Source organism: Thermobia domestica, chromosome 7 (genome assembly GCF_964235325.1).
Source record: "Thermobia domestica chromosome 7, izTheDome1.hap1.1, whole genome shotgun sequence".
NCBI classification, from domain to species: domain Eukaryota; kingdom Metazoa; phylum Arthropoda; class Insecta; order Zygentoma; family Lepismatidae; genus Thermobia; species Thermobia domestica.
The window spans coordinates 31,159,712-31,170,658 of NC_137460.1; positions in this window are offsets into that span (position 1 = coordinate 31,159,712).

Consider the following 10,947-nt stretch of genomic DNA (forward strand, 5'->3'; position numbering starts at 1 on the left):
TTGCAGGGACATGGGTTTAGAAGTAAATACAAAGAAAACTAAATACATGGAAGTGCGTCAGGACCGTAATACGGCAAATTATGGATGCGTTAAAATATTAAGTAATACTTTTGATAAAGTGGATACTTTCAAATATTTAGGATCAATATTAACAGACTAAAATCATATTCACGAAGAAATTAAATGTCGACTAAAATCAGGGAATCCGTTTTACTATTCGGTTCAAAATCTTTTGTCGCCGCGAATTCTGTCGAAGAATTTAAAGCTTAAAATATATAAAACGGTAATCATGCCTGTTGTTCTGTATGGTTGCGAAACATGGTCGCTTACTCTGAGGGAAGAACATAGACTGAAATTATTTGAGAACAAGATCCTGAGGAGAATATTCGGACCCAAGAAGAACGGGAATGGGGAATGGGGGAAACTTCATAACAAGGAACTACATAGTTTATAAGGTTTACCCAACATTGTTAGGATCGTCAAGTCTAGGAGGCTTAGGTGGGCAGGTCATGTAGCTAGAATGGAAGAAAGTAGAAACGCTTTCAAAATCTTTATTGGAAGACCAATCAGTAAACGACCATTAGGAAGACCTAGGCGCAGATGGGAAGACAATATTAAGATGGATCTCGCAGAGATAGGAATACAAGGTAGAAGCTGGATGCATTTAGCTAAGGATAGAAGTCAGTGGAGAGCTTTTGTGAACGCGGCATTGAACCTCCGGGTTCCATAGGCCCGAGAGTTATATATATATACCAAAACCCAAGCGCAATTGCCATCTCCGTTATGAATCAAGATTCCAAAAAGCAGGAAGTTGTTGTTGGAAATAAGGGGTTTTCAATGTAAAATTGTAAGTTGTTTCCAGCGGCGTAACGTAAGGGAACGCCGGTATGCCCGGCATCCCCTGTTAATAACAAAAAAAAAAATACGTAGTATTTCATTGTATATAAATTGTTTACTTGTAATTATCACAATTATTTCCACTGCAATCTTCTGGATGTGCTCTCTCGCTTTACTTTGACAAGCGGAACCTACGCATGCGCGTCACTCAGATACACATTTTCTGTCTTTCCTCTTGTCGTATGGTACGTTCCTCGGGCATCCAGGCCTACTGCAAGCAACGGGGTTTTCATCTGCTTTCTGTCGAATGCGCATGCGCAACTACTTGCTTTCCACTTCTCTACACCCCCTTGCAACTCAACATTTTGCTTTAGATATACGCTGGCGTATTCAAGTGTTTCCAACTCTATATGTCTTGAACTAAGTTATAGTTTCTGTACAGAACGTACGAGCGCTAACATCAAGGAGATAGAACAAAACAGAAATGTTTACTTCAATGCCTTTTTGAAGCATGCCGGTTATGTAAATAATAGTATAAAATAGTTATGGTTTATCGTAAATAAATGCATCATAATTTAATCGTAATTAAAGGCAAATTATTAATCTTCATCATAAATACATAGTATGTCCAGTGGCGTGGCCAGGAACTCTTTGAGGGAGCTCACACATACAAGCATCACGGTCATCCATCTGGTAGACCAAGAGAGCCAGCATTCCCCGCCCCTTGCAAAGTTTGCTTGGGCCCTTCAGTCATTGGCACATATCCCGGGGAGATGAGGGGGACATGTCCTCTCAATCCGATTTGAAATTGTGATGATTTGTATCCGAATGCCACAAAGGAAAATGAGATGAAATTGAGGTCCCTTGACTTGTTTCATTTTTAAAAAAGAATCGTATTCTTTAATATTTCGTTGTCATTAATTATTGTTAGTCTATCTTCAGCTATTTGTTTAATTCCTGTAACGATTCCTATAATGCTACTGAGATCATCATCATTTTGCTCAAATAAGAGTATTGTTGCACCATACATAGTTGATTTTTTTTCATAGTTTTGGGGAAGTCATTATTTATATTATTACAAAACAAGTGTCCTAAAATTTTAATGTATACCATTGTGGATGCGTAAATAGAAACATATCAATTATAAATATGCATGTATTCAGATTTCAGAATGTGTTCACGGTACTGATTTGTAATACTGATACGTATCACAATTTCATCTACATTGCGTGGTATATAATATACAAGTTCACCTCAGAAATCAGATTCGTATCTACCGTAATATGAGTCTCATCACCCCTCCCCCAGAATAAGTCTCAAATATGCTCTCCTCTCTCGAATCTGCCCCCTCCCAATGTTGAAGATAACTCTGCTCTTCTGATCCTCCACATCATTGTTTTTCAACTTCATGAATATTTTGAAAATCGCTTTTTTTTTTAAATGGAAACGGTCTTACCCGTTCCCCGAATGTTGAAAACAGATTTGCGCCCCTGCCTTCAGTATGTGGATATCTGACAACGAAATACATACACAGAAACAGGCCCCCAGAGTTGGTTTAAGTGCTTTCTATTGGCATCTTCAAATGATATACGTATACACTCAGGCCATATTCACGAATGGGGGACTGAGTTCCGGACCCAAGATGACAAATTTGTAGGGGCGACTTTTTCAAGAACGAGATTGAAGTATGGTATAGGGAGAAAGAAGCTGCCCATGGAAACTATGCTGGAAACAATGTTTATACAACAGTGGGGCCGAGTTTTCTCGTCACAGCGATAGTGGCAAGAAGAACCTGACACAATTGCTTATTGGCTTCTAACGTAATCCACGCACTTGCTTCGGTATGTCCCACTAGGCCACCAATTAGGGGGCCTTCCTTCTAAATTTTTATAACCCTATGTTTCCCATCGGTAGAGCTATGTATTGCTAATTTTAGTAGTATTGTATCGTACAAGTGACTAACTTTGGCATCCCCATTTCGGAATACCACGCTACGCTACTGGTTGTTTCCACCGCACCAGCCGTATGAACTCCACTCTCGCCCGTGTTAAGTGGAAGAAAGCTGCAGTGCCAGTTCAGTAGGCTCTTCCCGTGAGCCTTTACGATACCTACAATAGAACAATGTTGGGAAACAAATTTGAGTGGTTTAGGTTTCCTAACATAATAATACTCACACTATTTATGTCATTTTTACGTGAACTTGCTCTCTGTTCCAACAGCTGGCACAAGTGGAAACGTTGCTTTTATTTAATGTATGGTCCATTAAGATTATGGAGCCGAAACGGCTGCTATCATTGGAAAAATTCCAGTTTTAAATTGTAAAGCATCTATTTAAACAAATTTCAATTTTTTAGTACTCTTACCCACAACGAACCTGGTCTATGAATCCCAACATCTGGTATACCAAGTACATAAATAGAGTAAGTGCAGTGTTTTTCAACTCAAGATATATATAAACTACTATTAATCTTATTTGTTAAAAAGTGTGAAGGTTTATTATCATGTGTTTAAAGATACTGGCTCTTTGGAATTACTGGCAAAATTAATTTTCTTTCATAATTTTAAAGATACCTACTTCATTTAGGTATAATTTATTTTCAAAAGCTCAGCCGACAAAATGTCAAGAACCTTTCGCATCTGAATAAAATATAATTTCAAGTAAAATAGGATTGAGTATATTAAACAATTTACTGACTAGATCTGGCATCTTTGTTCATCACTCCACAAACAAAATCTTGCATTTGACAAGTTTCATGGAATAGTATAGAATGCCTAACAGATTTAAATTTTATTTGAATCTTTGAGTTTAAGAGGGACACCGATATGTATGGGTTACTAATGCAAGTATTGCCTTCTAGTTTTCCTGCCTGTTAAAAGATAAAATTGGCTACAAACCTTCCCTTACAAACAACGAATTGTAAGAGCATACACTGTAGGAATTACAGGAACATAAAATTTTAATTCTTATTTCTGAAAGATCATGTTTCCCTCTTCCCCCCACCCAAAAAAATGCATAGTTAAGATTACCGGGTTATCAAAAAGAAAAAACGCACTAAGATTTTTCTGAACATTCTCATATTATTCCTTTTGCATGCAAATTAGGAGTTTTCTGCATTGGAATAACGATTTCTTTAAATGAAAGAAAAATAAACGACTGATCGTCCATTACGACTTTGAATTAATGACCAATTTTTAACAAGAGTGCAAACTCGACTTCGGACAGAAGGTTTCAGATGTAAAGAAAATGTTATAACGTATCCATTATATGCAGCATTTGGCACCAATCTCACAGAAAAGAGAAAAGACTGCTCTATAATTTGTTTGGCATGGAAGGAAATCAATCTCTTTAATAAGCAGAACAATATTCCTGACATATCTAAGACATTTGGTTTAAAATAATATATATATATATATATATATATATATATATATATATATATATATATATATATATATATATATATATATATATATATATAACAGGCATCGCAATTTAAATTGACAAGAAGTAACTACGAAAACAAACAAACAAACAAAAACATTAGCACCTTTCGACTCAATTGGTGTCTGTCAGTATTGACGTTTTTCCTTAACTGAAGATAAGCCGAGATCAAACTCACCATTACCTCATGAGAAAAACAATTAGCATTTAAACTAACTGTGGTTCAGTCTATAGGAAGAGTGCAGTGCAAAATGAGGACTTGTCCTAAAGTGCGAATTTAATGTTTAAATTGTAAAGTACACGAAAAACATTGATATAGAAAGTCCGTTAAAGTAATTCTGCAAATATTTCTCAATATTTGGAGATATCAATATAAGAAATACAGCCCGAGATCTGTCTCGAAAGAAAATCAACGTTATTTGTTCACGTGATAGATTTCCTTCGAGTCGATTTCTGTGTTTGCCGAGGATAGATAGTGTGCGAAATTCGTAATTATATCGTTGTATGATAACAATAGACAACGGACATTTATATAGTTATAGAAGAACTACTTTTAAAATCCACTGCAATATCGATTAGTGCATAGCTTAAATGAAAGGAAATACGATGAGTATTGAAGCAAGTGTATTGGATTTCTTACCGATCTACATCTGGAACATCTCATAATAAGACGGAGTGAGTTTAACTGAAAGACTCAGAAGTAAGTCTTTCCCACTTGTCTACTGTTAGTGCGTGGTCCTGGATTCCATTTCCAATGGGGGAGGACATATATTGAATTTCATCGTCATTGTTCTTCAGTAATCGTTCCTTCCTTTATTCTAAAGGAACGACGTTAAGGTAACTTTATTTCGATTTTTACGAAAAGGGAAGTGAACTTGCTACCTATGCGTAGAATTTTTAAAAAACAACCTCAGGTACATACTATTATTTATCGCTGTTATTTGTTTCGAACCATGTAGACAAACGATACCTGCATATAATACCATATTACAAGGATACTGTCCTAACTGGTATGGATTTCGTCTCTTCCATTTCAACTGCAGCATTTAACTACAATATGTTTTGTTTAGTGCAACGTTGCCAGACTCACAGCTCGAAATTATTCCGAAACCTGATCGAAATTATGCTAGATCCTCATAATACTAATTCAGGAGTTTTTAAAGGAAGAAAAACCAAAGTTGAAATAAGATAACGTAATTTAAAATACATAGAGCGCAGGAATGCGACTAGTGCAGTCCTTGCCAGACTCACCGCTTGGAATTATTCTGAATAATCTTTTATTTTAAGAGCAGGAAAAATTGGCTACAAAGAAGAATAAAGAAAGAAAAATATGTCGTATAAATGAATGCAAAGTGTTTGTTTACATATTTTGAAAGAAAATGACATCGCAATCAAAGGAAAACTCTGGGTGGAACTACAATATATATATATATATATATATATATATATATATATATATATATAATAAAAAAGCATTTCTGGAGTGGACTGGGTCAAACACATGGCGAAAAGCCTTTAATTCACCAGCATTTGCGTGCTATATATGTTTCATCTTAACGTCAAGAAGCTACTGTCTCCAATAAAACTTATTTTCAGAAATACAAATTTTTTTTTTTTATTCCCAGGTCCCTCCTCTAAAGGCATCGGTAAAGGGATGATCGCCGTTTCAAACTTGCTTCGAACAGTAAGACTGTCTGTATGGTTTAGCGACTGTATGAATCAATGGGAGGAGATACATTTCTGCCGTTCTTTTTCTTCCCATGACCAACCTCTTTCTCATCTCCAGGTTCTGAGGCTTTTTGATAAACTTCCTGAAATTATGCTAGATTTGGGCAGGATGCTAAAAGCAAGAGCTAGATGCTGAAGAGATGCAAATTATGCTAGATCTGGCATCGCTGGTTTAGTGTGCAAAGGAAGTTAATGAATGGTAATTCTGGATGAAATTTTGTTTTTGAAATGTTTAAAAATTTCGATAGATTTTATATAATGAAAATGAAATTTGATTTTGTGAATAATAAAACTCTGATGGCATTTTAAATTTTGGCCTGTACGTTGCTGAAATTTTGAAACGACAGCATTACCATTTTTAAGGGAACTAATATAGATATGAAATACTTATTACTTTCATAATATGGTCATGTACGATGGTACCTGGCATTTCCTCCGAAAATGCAAGAATCATATTAAAGTCTATTTCATTTTAACCCCCACACCTTTTTGTGATTACATGTAAACTTTTAGGTGGAATACAGCAACATCCCTTCCGAAGACCGTCATAGGGCTGACGATTACTGGGAACATTTTTGAAGAAGTAAATTTTGTTTTGTTAATTATGTATTTCCAGTTAACTAGATAAACTGGCAGGAGCAATAATAGTTTTCTGAATCTCTTTATTATAATCTTTATAACTACCACCTGCTAAACTTATTAGATTAGCACTATGTATAGCTACGTAATTATTATATTTCATTACACAGTAACAAGGAGCTTTGGAAAAGTTGAAGTGAAAATATTGTTATATGCAATGAGAAAACTGAGAATGCTTTATTAACTGCAGAAATAAATTTACTCTGTATTAGAAAAGCAGAGATGATGTTTGTTCCTCAAAAAATCATTTTGTCTGAATAAACTTCTTACGTCAGGAGACGAAGGTTCTACACGCTTTGAATAATATAATGAAATCTGGATTTAAAATCAAGAAATCTGACGTATTACGGACAGTTAATAAAAGATGATGGAGATGATACATTGAAAAACATTTTCTCTTTGAGGAAGAATCCGTGAAACTATAGTTAGTTGCATCTATTATTCACGTATTGCGTATTAAACTATGGATTGCTCAGAAAAGAACATATCCTTTTATATTATATTTCAAATCTTTGCTGTTATTCTCAGGAATCTTGAAATATATGAAATTACTCGGTAACAGTTCCTATTAATGTCATCGTAAATTAATTAAAATTGGTGCTGTAGACTGGTGCAATGGTACAGAAAGAAGTGAAAAGGAAATCGAAACTAATATTTGTACTCTGAAGTTGATAGTGAAATTGTGTTGAATAAGATTATCGGATAGGAGTAAGATGGAATCTGATTTATGCGTGAATTGAAGAGTGGCACAAAGTGGTTATTAATATTGCACTGACCGATGCTAAGTAAAGAGGCGTTAGTATGTAAAAATGAAAAAAAAAAAAGAATTGTTACGATTAAGCTAAGACGATTGATTAATTAATAGTCAAGATTTCAGGGTTTTGTACGAAATGGATTAGGAGGGGCAAGATGGCGTAGAATGTTCTACACAATGGAGCGTCATGCTCTTCAATTATTTCAATTTCATTTTTAACAACAATTTCAATTTTGGACATAATTTAGTGCATTAGGCCTACAATTTTTATAGTGATTTACATAATTTTTTGTATGTTCTACGCTTCTGCCTTCCTTTTTCATTCACAAACTAGTGTGGAAACAGAACTATTTGAAACAGGCCAATTCGTCCATTTTGGAACGGGCCATCTTCTACAATTATAATAACAACAAAAATATTTAAAACAATTCTAGTGAAGCAGTCAACTTGGCCTTAGTGCTGTGACTTTTAATTATAAAATCTCCCGCGAGGGAGATGAATAGAATAGAATAGAATAGAAATGGAGTAAATGAGATTGAGTTGGTGAGGTAGACTACGTTAGTGAGTTTTGTGCTGATATGTAGTTAGGAAAGAAGAGTCAAGTCCAGGCATAGATTGATAATAAGTAATTCAATAAGATATGTTTTGTTTAATGTTTACTTGGACTCTAAGTTACATAGTTACACACGTTCTTGTGGGAAAGACAAATAAAATAATTTGATTAGCATATAATTTTTGATTAACAGTTGGCGCAGTCGATTTGAACAAGGCTTCATAAGGCAAAGTTTATGACAACCTTTCCGAGTGTTGAGCAAGAGCAAAGTTATGATAGCCATAAACAACTCAGACATTAGGTGCAGCAAATGGGTGTATCGTTTCAAATTTCATTCGTTGAAACAAGAGAAGCAAAGTGTTAGGCAGTTCATAACAGATCTTGAGAGTGTTGTTTCAGCTTCTGCATTTGAACAATTTGAAGAACTAGCTTTATGCAGCCAATTAATTTTTGAATTATCTAACAATCAAGTCCGCAATGCTATACTGACTACAGACAATTTGTCGTTTTGGCAAGCAGTACAACTAGTTTGTGGTATGGAGAGTTCGAGCGTTCAAGTTTATGCTAACCAAACACACAATAGCCAGCATGAGTTACCAGCTGTTTGTCAGCGATGTTCGTATCGGTCTAAATATCAAAAATGGAAGTTTCCTTGCTGAAGGTGTAAGAAATATCATGAGTTTAAGAACTGTCCGGCCTATAAAAAGCAATGTTTTTATTGCAATGGAATGCCAACAGTACTCATGCAAGGCAGTAACAATGGTAGTGGTCAAACAAATAATATGGTTATCAATTCTAACAGTCCGTTGTTAAGTGCGAATGTAAATTATGACAGCTTTAGGATCTCAAACAAGAGTGGTGTTGGTTCCAGAATTGTTGGAAATAGGATTGGGTAAGAAGCGCTTAGAAATATGTCAATGTCCGTTATGTAGTTAAAGAAACAGTCTGTGCAAAGAAGAGACAGAATTACTATGGATCTATAAATTGGTGTGAATTATTATGAAAATATTTTGCATATTAAATATGTAATATCTGCGGAGTGACAAAGCTGAATTGTGTTAAGTAAAGTTTGCACTGGACACAGAGTAATAATAAAGAGGTATAGATGAACACAAGTATTTATTGTATATACAAAAAGATGGAACATAGTTGCTAAGAAGATTAGATATATTGCTCTATCCTTTGGATCAGTTCTAACATTTGTAGTAGTGAATACATTTGTTTGTTTTCTTAGTACTAACAATTTATTTCTTTTCAGTATGTACTTTTAGAATGTACTTCACTCGCACTTGAGAGAAACTAACATAGTATTGTCGTTTGTGTATTTCACTGACTGATACCGGACACATATCAGAAGACCGTGTTCTGCTTTCTGTAGGAAGAAAGCAATCTTACTCTTTACGTAGATCTATACGAGACAGACTTCATTAAAATACCACATGTTGGAATGCATAAGCGCATGAAACAACTCTGGATAAAGATACAGAGTCGCACTGTGACTATGTCCACACGAAGAGAAATATAGCTAACATGAATTTTGCTAATCTTTTAGTGAAAGCAATGAGCGGAAATGCTACTCCCATAAGAATAAGAAATAATCTTCGAATGTGCGATTATCTAGACGTTTCGTATGTGAGTCTAAATTCATGATAACTGCTCTTCGGAATGAAATTCGAAGAGTAAGCGTTCAGGAGTATGTTCACTAATAAGAAGATAATTTGTTATTGTGTTTATTGTCCTGCTCCCACTTTCCACTATTTCTGGCGAGTATTTTGTCAAATTGAAACTTATTAGTACTTTAGTTATGAGGTGCTCGTTTTCAGCCCGTAAAGAAATTCAATATTTTTTCTTCCTGGCGTTTAGACTATAAAAAGCCTTCAAAAGAAGAATGTTACTAGGGTAATTTGTTGCTGCTTCAAATTTCTTAAAGAGTATTATGCATTTTAGTGAAGTGCTGTGTCATTTAATTGGAAGTTACATCAGTTCCGTAAATTTCAAAAATTGATCATTTCTAGTGATAACGAAAAAGGTACTAAGTGTGTGTGTGTGAGTCTGTGCCACTGTTAAGACTGCACTGTGATAAGCTGTCAGTTATTTATTGTTAGATGTATGAGGGAAGAGTGAATGGAAAAATGTTAAAGATTGGAGGAATAGGCATATTATTTTTGTGTCCAAGAGTAAAGAGCATATTAATGTAATTTTATAATTGTGATATACCTTTCAAAATTTTGACATTTTTTAAATTTTCATCTTGGGCTGTCTTCAATGAAAAAGATGGGGAGAATAGAGTGGTACTTATTAAAGAGGCTCACTCGGACTCGTATTTATTCAGACTCACTATCCTTATGGGCTCGCTGATTTCAAGAAAGCTCACGATAGATACAGCAACCATTAATCTCATCGGACTCGCATTTGCCAGGCTTGCGCTCAGTATCCTCATTGGAGTTGACGCTTGCTTGATTTGTCTCGGCTCTAATGAGTTTTGGCACTGATGTTCACACACAATTGAGGTCCGGAAATGGCTTGCGAGTTCAGATATCCTCGCATCAGTATATTACCATATCCAAACTCATTACACAGAATCTCCAGGTTAGATAGCTTGATGGCAGAATGGAGTTGTCATAGTGTTTTCCAACTGGCTCAGATATTTCTCTAAGAATTAACATACAAATTTTCTTCCGTGTTTGGAGAAAAATAGTCGTTGTATACACGTATTAGTACAATACCTGTTTGGAAACGAGCAAGTTTTGAATAAACAGAGACTAATTTCTCTTCAAAATCTGTCGCAAAATGTTTAAATGGTACTTTATTGCTTACAGTATGATTTTAAATATCGTTCCCTAAGAACCCTATAACACGATGCAGGTATTTTTCTTCATTTAAAAGCACTTCGGATTATTTACTTGCGCAAACTAATATATTTCCAGGAATATTTTTCCAAAAATGATTCAATCGTTTTGGTCCATATTTCGTAAATAAAATAACTAACAATCG